The sequence below is a fragment of the Bubalus kerabau genome, chromosome 1 (assembly GCF_029407905.1).
Source record: "Bubalus kerabau isolate K-KA32 ecotype Philippines breed swamp buffalo chromosome 1, PCC_UOA_SB_1v2, whole genome shotgun sequence".
NCBI lineage: Eukaryota > Metazoa > Chordata > Mammalia > Artiodactyla > Bovidae > Bubalus > Bubalus kerabau.
Genome location: NC_073624.1, coordinates 272,437,590 through 272,460,403, shown reverse-complemented (window position 1 = coordinate 272,460,403; position 22,814 = coordinate 272,437,590). Strand labels below are relative to the sequence as shown.

The 22,814-nt window shown below is 38.3% G+C and overlaps 1 long non-coding RNA gene across 1 annotated transcript; it reads left to right on the top strand.

The window, feature by feature from the left end:
* Positions 1–1,559: 1,559 nt before the first annotated feature.
* LOC129640622 (uncharacterized) lies at positions 1,560–18,792 on the top strand. Its single transcript, XR_008708906.1, has 4 exons — positions 1,560–1,685; positions 2,415–2,499; positions 18,374–18,446; positions 18,541–18,792. It is a non-coding gene; the product is annotated as an uncharacterized LOC129640622 (long non-coding RNA).
* Positions 18,793–22,814: the final 4,022 nt, after the last annotated feature.

The following is a 22,814-nucleotide window of genomic DNA, read 5'->3' as shown; positions in this document are numbered from 1 at the left end:
GAAAAAAAAAAAAAAAAAAAAAACAATGAGAGTGGAAACAAGATGACATGTCTGATTGATACAGGAAACAAAATTATCCAGGTGGAGGATGTTAAACCATATTTCTCACTGAAGAGGTAGAGATTATAAAACCTTTGGATGTTGTTCCAAATATATTGCCCTCAGTAAATCATCCTATAATTTTAATATATTTCATATATATTCAAATGAATATACCAGATCACCAAGAACTTCTAGAGAATAAATGCCCAAGACTTCCACAGAGAAGACTCACTGGCAATATAATTTTCCAGTTTATAAAAGGAGAATTTATGGACCTCTTAGTAACCAAATTATCAGCAGATAAAATTAAGTGAAAAATGCATACATTTCTTCTAAAACAACATAAAATCTTAACTTTTCTTTATTTCATGAAGTTTATTTTTACACTGGATAAAGAAAATGTCAAGATCTAACTCTTACAGTGGAATCTAAGTCTTCAAAGCCCAGTACTACAAAGAAGTTCAAAAATATTCAAAATACCCTAGCAGTAAACATTTCCCTTGTATTCACCTCATTCTCCATCAAGAAAATGACTACCAAATAAAAGGATAAAGTACTTTTTCCTTTGCCTAAATCTTAAAACCAGTCATAAAATTCCATCAATCCATTAGACTGATATATACAGACCTAATTTTAAAAATCCAGAAATGCATGCTAAGCTAAGCCTCAAGCATTTGAAATTGCTGAAAATCATTAAGAAACAAACATGGTAAACTACAGTTAGTCTTGAAGATCTTTGCAGATTCACAAAATGCTTCCACATCATGGCAGTGGATCCCAGTGCTCCACGGAAACTAGAAAGTTTTGTTGTATTTCTCTTTCCCCACAAATTATTCTCCTTTCTTCCCTAGTAACTGGTCCTGTGCCTCATTACAAAGGGAAAAAATACCCAGTAATTTATAAACATAAAATCACACCAAAGAGAAACAGTGTCAAATGAATATACCAGAGCCCCAAGAACTTCTAGAGAATAAATGCCCAAGACTTCCCCAGGGAAGACTCACCAGCAGAGTTTTAAGACCTACATGAGCAGGAAAGGAACTGTATCAATTAAAATGTTGCTACATCACAGAATCACCTTCTCTTCCTTCTTTACAATTCTGCCAAAGCTACCCTCATAGGCAAGGGTCAGGAGGTACCTTTCATAGCTGACAATCAAAAACAGCCGCACGTGCCTGGCAGGATGAAGATTCTGTGAGCATCTACCAAAGAGACAGCCTAGAAGCAGGGTTTGTGAAGCGAGGACAGAACTCATCTAGATGTTCATGAGAATATACTCTATTAAAGCCTAGGGAGAAAAGGAAAAGGCTGTTTACTCCCAGGAAAAAAACATGTTCGCACTTGTACTCACGTGAGCGTCATCCTGCGACACTAGGAGCTCTCGACACATTCATCGCCGATCTTTCCCAGATGTTACTTTTTAAGTAGGAAATATCTAACACTGGAGGTGCTGAGTGGGCCCTTCTGCCTGTAACAAGACCACCAACCATACAGAAGGAAGTGCTGCAAATCACGGGGGACAGAAGTGCCATCAGCTTTCCTTCCCATATTCTAATAGTTGCATAGTCACTTCATCATTCAGATAGCATTTTTTTTTTAATCTCATTGAATACTGCTGAAAATACTCTTCTGTATACAGAAAAGTATGCTGATTGCTACTCAATTGGCTTAATCGTTTTAGCGTTTTGATCTTAAGGGTCTTTATTCATCTCAGCCTTTCCCATCAGAAAAAATATTCTTGTATGATCACCTTTCATCTACTAATTTGCTTGACTTGAAAGTCACTCAATCTCTGTGAAAGTTCTGTTTTCAAGATGTTAAAGGGATTAAAAAAATCTATGATACAAATTGCTGAAAAAATGTTTTAAAAATCCATTTGTAATACTGTGGGTCATACACCTTTTATTTTTTTATTCCCATTAACTTTCGATATATTCATCACATTCTTCCCCAAGTGCATCTTAAATTTAAATCTAAGACTCCATGTGCTCAGACTCAAGAAAGAATCACCACTTTCCTCCTGAATCTCCTGTGCAGGATGTTGGCTGTTTTCACTTGTAATCTGGTCTTGATATACTACCTTGACACACTGATAATAAACATGATCTCTCAAAAAAGAAATAAATTTGCAGGGCAACATGCCAACAACTTTGAATAGCAAGGTACCAGTGGTGTTTATATCCCATGCAGATCTCCCCTGTTGGCAGGACACAGACATCTGTCAATACTGATGCTGTATCACATCCCCCGGCATTCTGAAGGAGTGTTTCCACATAACAAGGAGTGTTTCCACATAACAATGAGTGGGATAGCTTCAGTCCCAGACTTCCTAACCATGCTCATCTCCTCTCTCCCTTCATCTATTTTCATAGGTAGAAGGTTGATGGTAGCAGGCCACAGAAGCAATTCCTAATTATGAATATCAAACATTAGGAGGAAAAAGGTCAGAAGGTGTAGGTAAGTCACATCTTATGGATTCCAGCTGAAAATACTATAGTGAATTTTCATGGATTGTAGAGTAAAATCTCAGCTCCCTCTAACGGCTCAGAAACCTTGAGGGGTCTGACTCCAGTGCCCCTCTTCCACATCAGCTTTATCTGTACAAAAAGTTCCCCCTTATCCATGAAGGGTACACTCTGAGATCCCCAGTGGATGCTTGAAACTGTAAAAACTAATGGACCATATATATATATATATATATATATATATATATGCATATGAATGTGAAAGCCCCTCAGTCTTGTCAGACTCTTTGAGACCCCATGGACTATACAGTCCATGGAATTCTCCAGGCCAGAATATTGGAGTGCATAGCCTTTCCCTTCTCCAGGGGATCTTTCCAACCCAGCGATGGAATCCACGTCTCTTACATCTCCTGCACTGGTGGGCAGATTCTTTACCACTAGCACCCCCTGAGAAGCCATATTATGCCGGTACTGAGCTCAAATGTCTACTGCTAAAAGCAGCCTTTCCCAAATACCTCATCCAAAGCAAACCACCCACTCTGACAGGCGACAATTTCTCTCCGTGTCATCACTGCTCCATGGTTATCTCATTCTTACGTTGCTTTCTTTTCCCTCTTTTTGTCATTAGGCTTCAAGCTCTATGAGGGCAGAGTTGCTTCCTTTTGAATCCCTAGCTCTTGACATAGAATCTGAACATATATTGTGTATTTGTCTAAATACATGTCTAATTAATTAGTTATCGTGACCAGGAGATTGGATCTTATTATTTGAAATGAGATTTGAGATCCAATCTCATTATCTGGAAAGTCATTTAATTTCTCAGAGTTTAAAACTGAAAATAGTCTTTGTACTTCTTCCGTGGTGTGAAATGCAAACTGCATAATCTACATGAAAGTGATGTAGAAACTGTAAATATTACCCAAATATTAGTTGTTATTTAAAAGAAATAACTAAATGGGAGAATGAGTCTAGTTGTCTAACAGCCAAAAACTTAAATGTAACCCCCATTCAAGTCCTTATTTTAGAACTCTGGGTAAACAGTTACTTCCCTGAATGTCCCATTCTTCATGGCAAATTGATGGCAACAAGCCTATCCCTTCTCCGCCTTCCTGACCTAGGAATCGAACCAGGATCATCTGCATTGCAGGCGGATCCTTTACCAACTGAGCTATCAGGGAAGCTCTTATAAGGATCACATAACTCATCTAAACAACTGTAAAACGTATGTGTGAATATAGACAAAAAGTTACCTCTAAAGGAGCAGAAACAGGCCAAGACAGCCTTAACTTTCTCCTCAGCTTGAACAGCTAAGGGTCTTCCTGACTATATGCCTGATCTTTCTTTCCTTAGAGTGTTTCCTTTAGAAAAGTTTCAATGGTAAGCTTTTTCTCCACCCCTTTGGGAACTAAATCTTCTCTGTGCTAAAACCCAAGAAAGTTTTCCTCTAGGCCCTGGGACACATCCTTTCAAGATGTGATCGTCAAGAAAGATAGTGCCCCATCCCCAAGCCTCTGTGAGAAGGCAGAAGCTGGACTCCGATAAGCAATACTTAGCACGGATGGTCTCGTCACCTTTGCCAATGTCCTCCAGAGCTTTTCCATTAATTCACCCCAATCCTTAAAAGCTTTCCACCTTTTGTTTTAGCAGAACTGAACTCAGTCTCTCCCCTACTGCAGTAAGCACACCCACAATAGCCTTGAATAAAATCTTCTGTGCCAGTTTACCTTGTCCAGGGCAATTTTTCTTCAGCACATTATAGGAGTGAAGATACTGACCCTTTGAATTGAGCTCACTGAACTCCACCAAGACAATCTGGATCAGATTAACAATCCCTGACAACCTCTCTCAAACTTTTCTAGCCTTTTTTTTTTTTAATGGAGATTATATTTTAGAGCAGGCTTAAGTGAAGTGCAAGTCACTCAGTTGTGTCTGACTCTTTGTGACCCCATGGACTACACAGTCCATGTTATTCTCCAGGCCAGAATACTGGAGTGGGTAGCCTTTCCCTTCTCCAGGGGATCTTCCCAACCCAGGGATCGAATCCAGGTCCCCCGCATTGCGGGCAGATTCTTTACCAGCTGAGCCCCGGAGGAAGTCCAAGAATACTGGAGTGGGTATTCCCACTCCCCTTCCCCAGAGGATCTTCCCGACCCAGGAATCGAACAGGGGTCTCCTGCATTACAGGCAGATTCTTTACCAGCTGAGCCATCAGGGAAGCCCTAGAGCAGGCTTAGGTCCACAGCAAAAAATGGAAGTGAGGGGCAATTTCCTGATTTTCCATATACTCCCTGCCCCTACACCTGAAAGCCTCCCCTGTTATCAACATCCCCCAGCAGAGAGGTATATTTGTTAACAACTGATGAACTTACATTAACACAGAATAACTCAAAGCCCATAGTTTACTTTAGGGCTTACTCTTGTTATTGCACATTTTATGAGCTTGGAGACATGTCTAATGACATATACCCATTATTACAGTATCATACATAGACAGTATTTTCAGTGCCTTAAAGTTTCTCTGTGCTCAGCCTATTCACCCTCCCATCCTCCACGCCACCCCACCCACAAACCTTGGGCAGTCTGGGTTTTACTGTCTCCATAGATTTGCCCTTTCTGGAATGTCATATAATTGGAATTAAACAGTATGCAGGCTTTTCAGGTTGGTTTCTTTCTCTTAGTAATATTCATCTAAGATTTCTGCATGTCCTTTCACAGTCTGATAGCTCACCTCTCTTTAGTGTTGAATAATTCTCCATCATCTGAATGGATCCTAGTTTGTTTATCCATTTATCTACTGAAAGACTCATGGTGCTTCATGTTTTGGCAACTATGGATAAAACTGCTAAAAATATCTGTGTGCATGTTTTAGTGGAAATGTGAGCTTTCAGCTCTTCGGGGGAAATGCCAAAGTGTGCAATTGCTGAATCACATGGTAAGTATATGATTAGTTTTCTAAGCTGCCAACCTGTCTTCAAAATGGCTGTGCCATTTTGTATTCTCATCCGCAACAAATAGCAGTTCCTGTTGCCCCGTATCCTCTCCAGCACTTGGTGTCATCAGTGGTCTGAATTTGGGGCCTTCTAATAGGTGTGTGGCGGTATCTCATTGCTGTTTTACTTTACATTTTCTGATGATATATGATGTGTGGCATCGTTTCATATGCTTATTTGCCAACCATCCTTCTCTCTTTACATTCTCATTTCTTGTCTTTTCTGTGTTAACTATTTGAAAAAAAGCATTATCATCAAGTTTCTCCCTATAATTGATGTTCATACGTAACTAATTTGATGCCAGTGATTGCTTATCTAATTTGGACAACCTTTATAATACTTGGTATTGTTGCGAACTCAGTCTCTGTTTCTGTGAAAGGAGTAGGGTAAGTCAATCCCTTTCAAACTCTGCTATTTGCTGAATCTAAAATGCTTTTCACCAAAGAGGAAATTAAAAAAAAAAAAAAAACTAGAGAAAAATGAAAATGAAAACATGACAATCCCAGACCTATGGGGTATAGCTAAAGTGATAAGAGGGAAGCTGACAGCAAAATGCAAACTTACATCAGGAAACAAGCAAAATCCCAAGTAACCTAGCCTTACACCTAAAGCAATTAGAGAAAAAAGAGCAAGCAAAACCCAAAGTTAGTAAAATAAAAGAAATCATGAGGATTGGAGCTGAAAAAAAGTGAAATAGAAATGAATAAAGACAATAGAAAAGATCAACAGAAGTAAAAGCTGGTCATTTGAAAAGATTAATAAACCTTTAAACAGACTCATCAAGAAAAAAAAAAGGAGAGGGCTCAAATGAATAAACAGAAATTAAGGAGAAGGTACAACCGACACACAGAGAAACACAAAGGGTCCTAAGAGCCTACCGCAAGCAACTGTACAGCAATAAAGTGGACAACCTAGAATAAACAGACAATCTTTAGAAAGGGACACTCTCCCAAGACTGAACCAGAAAGAAATAAAAGATATGAACAGAACAATCACAAGTAACGTCATTGAAACAGTAATTAAAAAGCTCCCAACAAGCAAAAGTCCAGAACAAGATGGCTTCACAGATGAATCCTACAGAACACTTAGAGAAGAGTTAATGTCTATCTTTCTGAAACTACTCCAAAAATCTGCAAAGGAAGGAACACTTACAAACCCATTCTATATGACCACCATAATTCTGATACCAAAATCAGCAAAGACAGCACAAAACAAGACAATTATATGCCAATATCACTGATGAACACAAGCAAAAGACTTCAGCAGAACACCAGTACCAAATGCAACAATGCATTAAAGGAATCATACTGCATGATCAAGTGGGGATTTATCCCCGAGATTCATCATGAGGTCCTTTAGCTCCTCTTCACTTTCTGCCGTTAGAGTAGTAGTATCTGCATATTTGGGGCTTCCCTGGTGGCTCAGTCAGTAAAAAAATCCCAAAAATGTGGGAGACCTGGGTTCAATCCCTGGGTTGGGAAGATCCCCTGGAAGAGGAAATGGCAACCCACTCCAGTATTCTTGCCTGGAGAATCCCCATGGTCAGATGAACTTGGCGGGCTGCAGTCCATGGAGTCGCAAAGAGTCGGACACAATTGAGCTACTAAGCACACATTTGCCTATCTGAGATTGTTGATATTTCTCCTGGCAATCTTGAATCCAGCTCGTGTTTCATACAACACAGCATTTTGTATGATGTACCCTGAATATAAGTTAAATAAACAGGTGACAATATACAGGCTTATCATACTCCTTTCCCAATTTTGAACCAGTCTGTTATTCCATGTTCAGTTCTAACTGTTGCTTCCTGACCTGCATAAAGATTTCTCAGGAGGCAGGTCAGGTGGTCTGGTATTCCTATCTCTTTAAGAATTTTCCACAGTTTGTTGTGATCCACACAGTCAAAGGCTTTGGCATAGTTAATAAAGCAGAAGTAGATGTTTTTCTGGAACTCTCTTGCTTTTCTGATGATCCAACAGATATTGACAATTTGATCTCTGGTTCTTCTGCCTTTTCTAAATCCAGCTTGTATGTATGGAACTTCTTGGTACTGTTGAGGCCTAGCATGGGGAATTTGAGCATTACTTTGCTAGCATGTGAAATCAGTGCAATTGTGCGGTAGTTTGAGCATTCTTTGGCATTGCCTTTCTTTAGGACTGAAATGAAAATTGACCTTTTTCCAGTTATATGGCCACTGCTGAGTTTTCCAAATTTGCTGGCACATGAAGTGCAGCACTTTAAAGCATCGTCTTTAAGGATTTTAAATGCCTCAGTCGGAATTTCATCACCTCCACTAGCTTTATTCATGGTAATGCTTCCTAAGGCCCACTTGACTTCATATTCCAGGATGTTTGGCTCTAAGTGAGTGACCACACCATCGTGGTTATCAGGGTCATTAAGAGCTTTTCCATACAGTTCTTCTGTGTATTCTTGCCACCTCTTCTTAGTATCTTCCGCTTCTCTTAGGTGCTTGCCGTTTCTTTCCTTTATTGAGCCCATCTTTGCATGAAATGTTCGCTTGGTATCTCTAATTTTCTTGAAGAGATCTCTCTTCTTTCCCATTCTATTGTTTTCCTCTGTTTCTTTGCACTGTTCACTTGAAAATGCTTTCTTCTGTCTCCTTGCTTTTCTCTGGAGCTCTGCATTCAGTGGGGTATATCTTTCCCTCTGTCCTTTGGCTTTTGCTTCTTTTTCTCTCAGTAAGGGGTCCTCAGATAACCACTTTGTTTTATTGCATTTCTTTTTCTTTAGAATCTTTTAGTCACCACCTCCTGTAGAATATTAAAACCTCTATCCATAGTTCTTCAGTCACTCTATAGGATCTAATCCCTTGAATCTATCTATGTGTCCCTTCCACTGTATAATCATAAGGGATTTGATTTAGGTCATATCTGAATGTCTTAGAGGTTTTCTCTACTTTCTTCAATTTAAGTCTGAATTTTGCAATAAGGAGCTCATGATATGAGCCACAATCAGCTCCAAGTCTTGTTTTTGCTGACTGTATAGAGCTTCTCCATCTTTGACTGCAATGAATATAATCAATCTGATTTTAGTATTGAATTTAGTAGTGAATGAGACATGGTGAAACCAATTTTAGACACCCAATGTCAAAATTATTATTAACATCTATTTAGCAGGAAATTATGACACAGCTTTAAATTTCCAAAGATTAATTTTAGTTTTGCTCCTCTCTTTAGAAGTTATCAGTCCTATGAAAATAGTACATTAGTAAGTACATTCCTAGGTACATTTATTTATCTCATAACTTCGCCTATGGTTCTCCCTAGTTCCAGAACTTTAATGCTTAGAATATCTTAAGTTTAGAACTGTTAAAGCATAGGCTTTCAGGAGATACATTTGGAAATTCCAGACATAAAGATACTCATGAAAATTAAATGAAAGCTAAGTATCACAGTAAATCTGATTTATATTTGACTCAATGACTAATTTTCATCTCATCAATTGCTCCATTTCTGTGTGATCCTCTCTCAGGTGGATCACTGTTAAATGTCGTGGTTGCTTTTCATCCAAAGAAGGTAGAAATTTGATATTATCAATCTGTAGACATAAACTCAAATTTAGTAAGAATCTGCTTGAGGACTTATAATGAAATCTTTGATTTTCAAAGAACTAATAAGTACTGATGGAACACAACGAAAGTCTTCCATGTTTTATGTGGTTTTCCATTTTGCTACCATTTGATGGTGGCTGTCTTGGCAGCAGAAGAATATAGCAGAAACAGTTATTTTTTCGGAAATAAAAACTATGGGTTAAGCTTTTTTAAAATCAACATAATATAAGAATTTTAAAGACACAAAGATTTTCAAAAGAAGCAAACACTTGATGCTGAAACATAGTCAAAAATAACATTTAAAGAGCCTCAACATGACTCGGTTCCTTTTTTCCTAAATAATTCTGTTTTAGATTACAAGGATATTTTCCAAAATACCCTAGTAATTACCTCTGCTTTTTCATTAGGATTCAGAAAATGGGAAAAGTCCAGCATTTACTTAACATGTGCATTATCTCATTTATTCCTCACAAGCCCCACAAGGGTAGGGTTGTTATTTCCATGTTATAAATAAAAAAACTGAAGATTGGAGTGCCTAAATAGAATTTATCCAAGGACATATACTAGAAAAGTTAGAGCTAGATTAGAAACGAGTTCTGTTTAAATCAAATCCCCTACTTTAATCCTCACACTACACTACCTCTGGCATTAGAAGAATGTTCAGGAGAAGAGAAGCAATGTTAAAAAGAGAAAACAGCCGATTGTGATGATACATGTGCTCTGTCTTTCAGTCCTCCCAAAAAAGGAGGACCGAAGTAAAGCATGGGTTCAATTTAGAGTCTTTTCTGTCGTGTTTCATTAGACAGGGTCCTATGAAGCAGTGCTTTACACAGTTTCTCAGAAAAAAACGATTTGAGAACTTGAAAATGGAAGCAACTTTGCTGTAAAATATTTTGCAGCAGATTAAAGAGCTAATAGTGAGAAATCAAACATCTCCATGTAAACATAATGGATACCACATATTCCTAATATACTTTTTTTTTCCTTAGAGATTTGCAAAGCTGTAACTAGAATTCAAAGCCAGAGATAATTCTTCAGTTATAGATGCCATACAAATTTCTTTCTGGCCACATTTATGAAATGTAATTTTCAGTTTGTCCATACCCCTAGGAGAAACCTTCTGTATTAACTGGTTGCTTTTCTTAAAGCAATGTTCTAAGTTTATTTTTCTCAAGATCAATGATCTTAAAGAGAAATTCTGCCTAAAATTAGTGAAAACTGGGATGAAAAGTTGTTACCTTAGGGTTCTTTCTGTATTTCAGGACTCAAAGCCTACAACTCTATCACATGGACACTGGTCCAACAAAGAGGCTAATAGCTATCCTCTAAACACAACCCATCCTTGAATCTGTTCATGCTGTTCTCCCTGACTAAAATGTTCATTTCTAACTCCAAAACCACCAACAGTGGTTAAGAAATCCCAAGATTATAATCTGTTGCTATTGTTCAATCACCCAGCCGTGTCCAACTCCGTGACCCCATGAACTGCAGCACACCAGGCCTCTCTGTCCCTCACCAGCTCCCAATGTTTGCCCAAGTTCATGTCCATTGCATCAGTGATGCCATCCAGCCATCTCATCCTCTGATACCCTCTTCTTTGGCCCTCAATCTTTCCCAGCATCAGGGACTTTTCCAATGAATCAGCTATTTGCATCATATGACCAAAATACTGGAGTTTCAACTTCAGCATCAATCCTCCCAATGAGTATTCAGAGTTGATATCCCTGGTTGGATCTCCTTGCAGTCCAAGTGACTCTCAGGAGTCTTCTCCAGCACCACAGTTCAAAGGCATCAATTCCTTGGCGTTCTGCCTTCTTTACAGTCCACGACTGTACGTGACCACTGGGAAGACCACAGCCTTGACTATACGGACTTTTGTCAGCAGAGTAATGTTTCTGCTTTTCAGAATACTATCTAGGTTTGTTGTAGCTTTCCTGTCAAGAAGCAAACATCTTCTGATTTCATGGCTGCAGTCACCATCCGCAGTGGTTTTAAAGCCCATTAAGAGGAAATCTGTCACTACTTCCACCTTTTCTCTATTTGCCATGAAAAGTGGGCCTAGATGCCATGATCTTGGATTTTTTAATATTTAGTTTTAAGCCGGCTTTTTCACTCTCCTCCTTCACCCTCACCAAGAGGCTCTTATCAACCTAGAGGGGTGGGATGGGGAGGGAGGTTCAAAAGGGAGGGAATATATGTATACCTATGGCTGATTCAAGTTGAGGTTTGACAGAAAACAACAAAATTCTAAACCAATTATCCTTCAGTAAAAAATTAAAAATAAACATAGCTAGATAAGTTTAAAAAAAAGAGGCTCTTTACTTCCTCTTTGCTTTCTACAATTAGAGTGGTATCATCTGCATATCTGAGGTTGTTGATGTTTCTCCTGATGTCTTGATTCCAGCTTATAGCTCCTCCAGCCCAGCATTTCTCATGATGTGCTAAGCACATAAGTTAAACAAACAGGGTGAGAGCAGACAGCCCTGACATACTCCTTTCTCAATCCTGAAGTAATCTTTCATCACTTGCATTTAATAGAAAATCCACCCCTAACAGTGAGCTAAACAATAAAGACCTTAAACACTCCAAAATTCTATAAATGCAGAGGAACTCAGCTTCACATTTTGGTTAATTTTCTGACACAAAAATTTTCAAGGAGCTAGTGTTTTACTTCTTTCAGTTACATCATCACCAATGGGGTTCATTACATAGTGTAATAGTTAAGAACACAGTACTGGGATTTTTTTTTTCTTTTTTTTTTTACTTTACAATATTGTATTCAGTTCAGTTCAGTCACTCAGTCATGTCCGACTCTTTGTGACCCCATGAATCGCAGCACGCCAGGCCTCCCTGTCCATCACCAACTCCTGGAGTTCACTCAGTCTCACGTCCATCGAGTCAGTGATGCCATCCAGCCATCTCATCCTCTGTCATCCCCTTCTCCTCCTGCCCCCAATCCCTCCTAGCATCAGAGTCGTTTCCAATGAGTCAACTCTTCGCGTGAGGTGGCCAAAGTACTGGAATTTCAGCTTTAGCATCATTCCTTCCAAAGAAATCCCAGGGCTGATCTCCTTCAGAATGGACTGGTTGGATCTCCTTGCAGTTCAAGGGACTCTCAAGAGTCTTCTCCAATACCACAGTTCAAAAGCATCAATTCTTCGGCACTCAGCCTTCTTCGCAGTCCAACTCTTGGTTTTGCCATACATCAGCATGCATCCGCCACGGGTGTACACGTGTTCCCCATCCTGAACCCCACTCCCACCTCCCTCCCCATACCATCCCTCTGGGTCATCCCTGTGCCCCAGCCCCAAGCTTCCTGTATCCTGCATCAAACCTGGACTGGCGATTTGTTTCTTATATGATATTATACATGTTCTAATGCCATTCTCCCAAATCATCCCCCCCTTCCCTCTCCCACAGAATCCATAAGACTGTTCTATACATCTGTGTCTCTTTTGCTGTCTTGCATACAGGGTTGTCGTTACCATCTTTCTAAATTCCATATATATGTGTTAGTATACTGTATTGGTATTCTTCTTTCTGGCTTACTTCACTCTGTATAATAGGCTCCAGTTTCATCTACCTCATTAGAACTGATTCAAATGTATTCTTTTTAATGGCTGAGTAATACTCCATTGTGTATATGTACCACAGCTTTCTTATACATTCATCTGCTGATGGACATCTAGGTTGCTTCCATGTCCTGGCTATTATAAACAGTGCTGCGATGAACATTGGGGTACAGGTGTCTCTTTCAATTCTGGTTTCCTTGGTGTGTATGCCCAGCAGTGGGATTGCTGGGTCGTATGGCAGTTCTATTTCCAGTTTTTTAAGGAATCTCCAAACTGTTCTCCATAGTGGCTGTACTAGTTTGCATTCCCACCAACAGTGTGAGAGGGTTCCCTTTTCTCCACATCCTCTCCAGCATTTATTGCTTGTAGACTTTTGGATTGCAGCCATTCTGACTGGCGTGAAATGGTACCTCATTGTGGTTTTGATTTGCATTTCTCTGATAATGAGTGATGTTGAGCATCTTTTCATGTGTTTGTTAGCCATCTGTATGTCTTCTTTGGATAAATGTCTGTTTAGATCTTTGGCCCATTTTTTGATTGGGTCATTTATTCTTCTGGAATTGAGCTGCAGGAGTTGCTTGTATACTTTTGAGATTAGTTGTTTGCAAGCGAGGTGAAAAGACAGCCTTCAGAATGGGAGAAAATAATAGCAAATGAAGCAGCTACTGGGATTAGACTGAGTTCAAAAATCTAGTTCTGTTTTACGATGCTCAGAATGTATATAATTTCTCTGAGCTTTAGTTTTTTCATCTATAACATGTAGGTAAAAATAGTATATAGGATTTAATGACTTAATATACACAAAGTGAAGATTTACTATTTTAATATGAAAAATTGCAAAAATCTTAAAATAGAACCTAGCAAATAGCATTACATAAATACTTTCTATTATTTTTGTGCTCATGGGGAAAGCTAGTATCTTCCTTTCTCTCTCTTCCCCCTCTCCCTCTCTCCTTCCTTCCTTCTCCTTCCTCTCTTATAATCTGGAAGGAAAGAGCTCCTAGAAGTCACTCAGCAGTTCATTGGACAGGATTGTGTCACATGTCTATACCTAGCTGCAAGGAAAGTTGGGGAAGTGGGCTCCTGATCTGGGAATCAGGTTTCTGCTTCTGATTTGCAAAAGTGGGGAAGTGCTAGATTGAGGAGAGGAGTAACTATACCACAAAAGCTGGCTCCCAAAATCATTCTCTGTACCTATCAAAAAATCACTAGCTCTTCAAGGGTTCATGTCAAACACTCCCTCTGCCATGAGGTCCTTCCTGACTTCCAAACCAGGAATTATTTTTTTTTTTCCTTTTTCAGAATACTCTATAAACCGTAGAAACTGACAAAATATATCATGTGTGATACATTCAGAATGTTTAAAATAAGAGAATTTAAGGGTGAATGGGGCTATAAACATGTCCAACTAGCCTTGGGATGATCAAATTACTTTTACAACAAAAAATTAATTAATAAAAAAGTTACCATCTGAGTGCTCATCCTGTGTCAGATGTGATAATAGGTGATTCATCTAAGTATTTTATTTACTCTGTATAACAGTCATACAATACTGACAATGTAATTCACCTTGATTCAGAACATATTCCTCACAAACCTCTTTTCCTTCAACCTCTTAATAAAAGTAGCTATTCTACTATTCATTTAATTCTCACAATAAAAACAAATCTATAAGTACAAATATATAAGCAAAAAGACTTAATATGGAGAAAATACTTGAATCAAGCAGCAACTTTAATAATTCTCTAACTTTCCCTTTATTACTGGGAATTGATAGTCATCCTAAATCAAATCCCTTATGATTATACAGTGGAAGTGAGAAATAGATTTAAGGGACTAGATCTGATAGATAGAGTGCCTGATGAACTATGGATGGAAGTTCATGACATTGTACAGGAGACAGGGATCAAGACCATCCCCAAGAAAAAGAAAGGCAAAAAAGCAAAACGGCTGTCTGAGGAGGCCTTACAAATAGCTGTGAAAAGAATAAAAGCAAAAGAGAAAAGGAAAGACTTTTGGAACTCTGAATGCAGAGTTCCAAAGAATAGCAAGGAGAGATAAGAAAGCTTTCCTCAGCGATCAATGCAAAGAAATAGAGGAAAACAATAGAATGGGAAAGACTAGAGATCTCTTGAAGAAAAGCAGTGATAACAAGGGAAAATTTCATGCAAAGATGGGCTCAGTAAAGGACAGAAATGGAATGGACCTAAAAGAAGAAGAAGATATTAAGAAGAGGTGGCAAGAATACACAGAAGAACTGTACAAAAAAGACCTTCACGACTCAGATAATCATGATGGTGTGATAACTCAACTAGAGCCAGACATCCTGGAATGTGAAGTCAAGTGGCCTTAGGACGCATCACTACGAACAAAGCTAGTGGAGGTGATGGAATTCCAGTTGAGCTATTTCAAATCCTGAAAGATGATGCTGTGAAAGTGCTGCACTCAATATGCCAGCAAATTTGGAAAACTCAGCAGTGGCCACAGGACTGAAAAAGGTCAGTTTTCATTCCAATCCCAAAGAAAGGCAATACCAAAGAATGCTCAAACTACCACACAATTGCACTCATCTCACACGCTAGTAAAGTAATGCTCAAAATTCTCCAAGCCAGGCTTCAGCAATACATGAACCGTGAACTTCCAGATGTTCAAGCTGGTTTTAGAAAAGGCAGAGGAACAAGAGACCAAATTGCCAACATCTGTTGGATCATGGTAAAAGCAAGAGAGTTCCAGAAAAACATCTATTTCTGCTTTATTGACTATGCCAAAGCCTTTGACTGTGTGGATCACAATAAACTGTGGAAAATTCTGAAAGAGATGGGAATATCAGACCACCTGACCTGCCTCTTGAAAAACCTGTATACAGGTCAGAAAGAAACAGTTAGAACTGGACATGGAACAGGAGACTGGTTCCAAATAGGAAAAGGAGTACGTCAAGGCTGTATGTTGTCACCCTGCTTATTTAACTTCTATGCAGAGTACATCATGAGAAATGCTGGACTGGAAGAAGCACAAGCTGGAATCAAGATTGCTGGGAGAAACATCAATAACCTCAGATATGCAGATGACACCACCCTTAAGGCAGAAGGTGAAGAAGAACTAAAGAGCCTCTTGATGAAAGTGAAAGAGGAGAGTGAAAAAGTTGGCTTAAAGCTCAACATTCAGAAAACGAAGATCATGACATCCAGTCCTGTCACTTCATGGCAAATAGAGGGGAAACAGTGGAAACAGTCACTGACTTTATTTTTCTGGGCTCCAAAATCACTGCAGATGGTGACTGCAGCCATGAAATTAAAAGACACTTACTCCTTGGAAGGAAAGTTATGACCAACATAGATAGCATATTAAAAAGCAGAGACATTACTTTGTCAACAAAGGTACATCTAGTCAAGGCTATGGTTTTTCCAGTGCTCATGTATGGATGTGAGAGTTGGACTATAAAGAAAGCTGAACTCTGAAGAATTTATGCTTTTGAACTGAGGTGTTGGAGAAGACTCTTGAGAGTGCCTTGGACTGCAAGGAGATCCAACCAGTCCATCCTAAAGGAAATCAGTCCTGGGTGTTCATTGGAAGGACTGATGTTGAAGCTGAAACTCCAATACTTTGGCCACCCGGTGCGGACAGCTGACTCATTGGAAAAGATCCTGATGCTGGGAATGATTGAAGGCAGGAGGAGAAGGGGACGACAGAGGATGAGATGGTTGGATGGCATCACTGACTCAATGGACATGAGTTGGAGTAAAACTCTGGGAGTTGGTGATAGAGCAGGAGGCCTGGCGTGCTGCGGTTCATGGGGTCGCAAAGAGTGAGACACGACTGAGTGACTGTACTGAACTCATAGTCATTTAAAAAAAATAATAAATGGCTGAATGCCAAACATTTGCATACAGGCCTTCTTTTAATTCTTCATTTACTCCAGTTTAATGACTGTCAAATTTTAGTGTATAAGAGGTATCATACAGCCATATAATATATACGTATATATACATGCAAAATTGGGGGTGTAGTATTTCATAAGCGATGGGATATTTTCAAGCATAATGTTGATTATATATGGGGTTATCATCCTACCTTTTACTTTAGAAAGTAACTCAGTGTAACATGTGGATCCACTGTATTATTACCATTTTACAGGTCAGAAAATGGTCTCAAAGAGCATAAATTATCTGCCCAAGGACATATAGCTAGCAATTAGTTAAAGTGGGCAATTGTAACCCCTATTGGTCTGACCTAAAAGTCAAAGTGGTGAAAAGCTACACTGCCTGCTTTTTCACCTCCCACCTATGGCGTTAATTCCTCCAGAGCAGAAACTATCTCTCTGTGCTGCCCTGCACGCTTTCTTAGCCCAGTGTTGTACGAATAGTGAAGGTCCATGCATAGTTGTTGCGGTGAGAACTCTGACAATCAGAAAAAACTCAGAATCATTTTCTTTATTTTCTGATTCTCAAGTGCCCTAAGTCTCAGAGGAGAAATAGGAACCAAGTTGACTAGAATTAGCAACAAGAGACCTCCACACACCCTAATTCTGTCAGGACAAATAATAGAGGTATTACTTGCGCCTTTGTAAATGGGCATTTTCTCATAAAATTAAAACCTAACTTGTGAACTAGTCTTACTCTCTTTGGCATTGTGCATAATGTTTAACACTTAGTCCACAAAGTTGATTTTAGAAAATGAATCACATTTCCTTATTTGCTCCGAATCAACTTAAGGCCAATTATAAGCCTTCATCTTTCCAGGCAGTTGATAAATCTAGTCTTAGTTATTTCCAAGGCTCTATCCATAACCTTAAGAAAGGTTGTGGCAAGACTTGTGGAGCCCCATAGACAAGCTGCGTTACCCTGATCATTTTTATTTGTCTCCACCTATTACTGCTGAGGGCTTGCCTGTGGCTCAGCTAGTAAAGAATCATCTGCAATGCGGGAGCCCTGGGTTCAATCCCTGTGGTGCTGGAGGAGACTCTTGAGAGTCCCTTGAACAGCAAGGAGACCCAACCAGTCCATCCTAAAGGAAATCAGTCCTGAATATTCATTGGAAGGACTGATGCTGAAGCTGAACCTCCAATACTTTGATCACCTGACGCAAAGAACTGACTCATTTGAAAAGACCCTTATGCTGGGAAATATTGAAGCTGGGAGGAGAAGGGGACGACAGAGGATGCGATGGTTGGATGGCATCACTGACTCAGTAAACATGAGTTTGAGTAAGCTTCGGGAGTTGGTGATGGACAGGGAGGCCTGGCATGCTGCAGCCCATGGGGTCATAAAGAGTTGGACACGACTGAGCAACTGAACTGAACTGATTACTGCTGAGGTTCTTATGCATGGCATACACCTTCTTTTCAAGGAAGTGTTATGTAGAATCCAACTGGTCTATGATGCTTACTTTTATGTGTCAACTTGGCTAGGCCAGAGTACACAGATATTTGGTCAAATACATCTGGATGTTTCTGTGAAGGTACTTTTCTAAATGAGATAAGCATTTAAATCAGCATTATAATGTGGGTGGGCTTCGTCCAATCAGTTGAAGGCCATAAAACAAAGACTGACCTTTCCTGAGTAAGAAGGAAGGCGGCTTGCCATTTTCCTTTAGACTTAAGCTACGGCAACAACTCTTCCCTGAGTTTACAGCCTGAAGCCCACTCACCCTGCAGAGTTGAACCTGCCAGCCTCCACAATTCTGTAAACCAATTTCTTAAAATAAATCAATCTCTTTCTCTCCATATCTCTCTAGGTATGAAGATGACTATGAATATAAATATGAATATATATCCTATTGACTCTGTTTCTCTAGAGAACCCTGACTGGTAAGTATACTACACACCACACACCATACTACGCTGGAAGCAAACCTTGATATTTGACGCTAGCGTGAACCTTTCTCTCCTTGTGATTTCCCAGGATACTCAGACCTCAGCAGATGAAACGACTATGAGCTAAGACTCCATGACTTAAGTTTCTGTTTCCACAGAGAATTTCTGAAATAAGCAACCACTTCCAACACTTACTTTCAATATTCTATCCCTTTATCCGCTTAACATGCACTTTTAATTAATTCAGTTTGAAGAGGTATGGGTAGACATCACCATCTCTTGTTCAAATTATTACAAGAGTGACTTTGCTAATTTTTTGGCTTTAAATTTTCCATTTCTCCATAAAGCAGTCGACGTGATCTTTTAAAAACGTAAATGAGTTAATTCTGTTCCTCTGCTTAAAGCCTTCCAATGGTTTATCTGCATTTATGGTAAAATCTAAACTCAAGGTCATCAGGGCCTATGAGGCCCCATTTGACCTGGCCTCTGTAACCTCTTTAATTTCATCTCATACACCAGCCACACTAGCCACGTTCCTGGGTTCAATCAAGCTAAACTTTATAAGCAGACAGCAACTTGGGCCTTGAGTAATTGCTAGAAAAAAGGCTTGATATGCTCTTCCCCAGGATTTTCTCCTACCTTCCCATAGGCGGCACCGTGAAGCAGTCCCTTCCACAGATAGAATATCTGTCTGACAGGTCTGAGTCCAACCATCCATACTATCCCTCCCTATCTTCTCACACTGGTTTTTGTTTTCTTCACAACAATTTTTATTATTTGAAATTATCTTGTTTATTTGTTTGCTTTGTATGTTTACTATTTATTCCCCTAGAATAATAGTTGTTTAATAAGTATTTGTTGAAAGAAAAAAAATCCTAAACAAGGTACTATCCATTATTTATGGACACAGAAATTCATTTCCTATAATTTTTTTAGTTTTGAGATAACTGTAGATTTACTGAGGTTGTAAGCAATTAAGAGGTCCCGTATACCCTTTACCCTATTTCCCTAATAGTTACATGTTATGAAACGCCAGGATAATACAACATCCAGGATATTGATATTAACACAGTCAAGATGCAGAGCATTTCCGTCACTACAAAGACCCCTCCTCCTGTCCTGTTACAGCCAAACTCACTTTTCACATGCACTCCCATTCTCAGCTCAAAGCAATCACTCATTTATTTTCCATTTCTATTATTTCACCCTTTCACAAATGTTATACAAATGGAATCATATGACTTTTGACATTAGCTCTTTTTATTCAGCCCAATTTTCTAAATATTCATCCAAATTTTGCATGAATCACATTTGTTCCTTTTTATTGCTCAGTGGTATGCCACAATATGGAATGTAGCTGATAATAATTTTTAAGACAAAGTGAAAAAAATACTAAATATCTAGGAAGCTGAAATATATCAGGGAAAAGAAGAGTTTCAAGAATCCAAGATAAAATCAACAGAGGAGGAATGCAGACAGAGTCCAACAATGGAAAAGTCACACAGCTGCAAAACATTTTCACAGCAGGCTGGGCAGGGGGTGGGTGGGGGAAGGCAATGTTGAACTCATGTGGCAAACGAATGCACAGCCACAGCCTATTGTTCAGCTGAGCCAGCCTCAAAATTCGTGTAAAGTGCAGAGTGAGTACACATAATTTTATTCTAACGCTTTCTTCCTTGAATTGCTATTAAATTTTAAATAAACTGAGACATGAGCATTTACTGAAGTCATTATGACTCCATCACCCACGGCATGCAAATCTGTACCCATCATGCCAGACTCTCTTTGCACTGAAATCTGTTCAAAGCCTCTCTTCTGACTTTTTATTTATTTACTTTGCAAATCTTCAGTAAGAAACACCCAGTGTCATCTGAAAGGACACACATCGCAAAAAACTAATTTCCTCCCTTACTGAAAGTAGGTGATGTGTGACTTCCCATTGAGTACAACTGCCAACAAGGCACAGGTGTGCACCGCATGAGGAGGTGAAAATGTGATCACAGGAAGAGAAATGCTGCGATTCTGTCCCTATATCCATAAAGTGATCAACCCCAAATGGGCTCCTCCTATTCCTTCTCATAATACACACCGAATCGGGGAAGCAAGAAAACCAGAAACTTTGCCGCATTCAGACTCACAACTACTATAATTGGATTGAGAACAAAGAAGAAAAGTTTTTATTCCCCATTCATTGATTCTCTGGTTTACTACAGAAAACTGCCCTGGAAATCTCTTGTGTTTTAATTTTTTCATGCTACACTTGTTTAATTGGTAAAATCAACATCAAATGAGTTTTCCTTATTCTTCAATTTAACTAAATCAACCACTTAACACTTCATTCTCTAAAAGGCAGTTCAGAAAAAGTATAACTTCCCATTGTTTTTAGTGACAAAAAGTTGTTTTAACTGGAAATGCTTAAAAATCTGACTCAGTTAAGAGGAAACTGAACTTAACTAAATAAGGCAAGACATCAAACAGAACACCATTCATTCAACAGCCTCTTATTTCAACTCAGATGGGTAAAAATAAGTTACATACAGGATTATCCAACAAAGGATTATTTGTATTAGCATGTTTAGGAAAAAACTTAAATATCCATTAATAGGGGACTAATTAAATAAACTGTGGTACATTTAAACATTGCATCCATAGTAAAAAGATAACCAAGATCTTTTTGTACTAATATGAAATAACGATCTCTGATACAAATGACTCTAATATTCTCTGAATGCCCTTTGTTTTAAAAAGATAAACAAGGAAGTGTGTGTATTTATACGCTTGTCTATATATGCATATAATGTTTCTGTATGGATATGAACAAAGCAATAACTCTGGTTGCCTGTATGGAGGAAAATCAGATGGCTGAGAAACACTGGTTTAAAGACAACTTTCACTGCTTTTATTTTACAGTTTTTGAATGTCTGAGCCATGTAAATGATTCCCTATTCAAACTATATTAAATTTTAAATTTTAAAATTTTAGAAATAGTTATTGAGTTTCTGGTATAAAACATAATAAAGTCAATCAATAACTATACTGTACTCCATAGATAGATTGTCATTAACTTTGGACTGAATGCATAATGCATCATACTTACATAAAACCAATTAAAATCTCATGAGATAAACATGATCAGGTTGAGTTAACCCAGATGAGCCCCTAATACAGAAATCTACTCAATAGAACTGATTTTACTTATGGGAAAAATGGCAGATAAAGATGTTATGATATGGGAGATGTGATATATATAAATATGGCCAAATTTACCTCTTTTACCATTAAATCACATTTTCTGTAATTCTCCCTATTGGTAAGACACCAGAAGAACTCTTTAGAAATTTACAATATATTGGCTAGTTTATACATTAGTATAAGTCAGGTCACATAATTTAACACAATCTACTATAGTTAGGGTTCAAGTAACCAAAGGAAGATAACACAAGAAAGTCTTACTCTTGCAGAAAGGAAAATTTTGGAGCAATCTAGAATCTTTCCCAGATTTACTGAATACAAGAGATGAACACTCCTAGTAGCTGGTTACTAAGTTGTTAAACATCCAAAAGGAATAATTTAAATAGAGGATAGACATCTTAAAGAAAACTTGGTTTAATTTTAAATTCTGAAAAGACTAGCTCTCAGCAATGGAAATAGAAGCTTTATTAAATAAAAGCAAGTACCCATTTATAGTAAGGCACTAAAAAATTGAAAGTAATCTCTGACTATAAGTCTGTGATTGAATACTTGTCCTTATCATTAAAAAGCACAATATCCTAAAAGTGATTTACTTCTTAGAAAACCTTTCTTAAATTGGTACCAAAAGAAGCCAAATGAAAAAATAATCAGTATTGGCAAAGAGTGGTTGAAATCTACCATACAGCAATTAAAATGATAAATACAGAGTATTTCATATAAACTATAAATCTTTATATTTAAATCATTCTTGGGTATGCCCCCTTTCAAATGTTTTCATTTCCATTAGAGTTTGTTGGTATAGGAAGCAGATCCCCAATTACTTTAAACTGAGATTTTACAGTTACTCTTAAGCAGGTACATTAAGTCTGAAGGAAGGATGCCAGTTTCAGATGGCAATATTTTTTAAGTACCAAGTAAGAAAGCAATAAAAAAGAGTTTGCTTTAGGCAAGATTATTCCAAACATTTGGTCCAAAAGAAAGGTGACTGCAGCTGCAACTAAAATTGTAATGCTGGAAATATTTTTTTAATTTATTCTGGTCATTAGGTATTTTGAAAATGCATCTTCTTTCTAATGGAAAATAATGGCCCAGAGAGAAAAATTAGGTCACAGGATCAATAATAAACACAAATATGTTCATATGAATATGAAAAAAGTTTAGAAATATAAG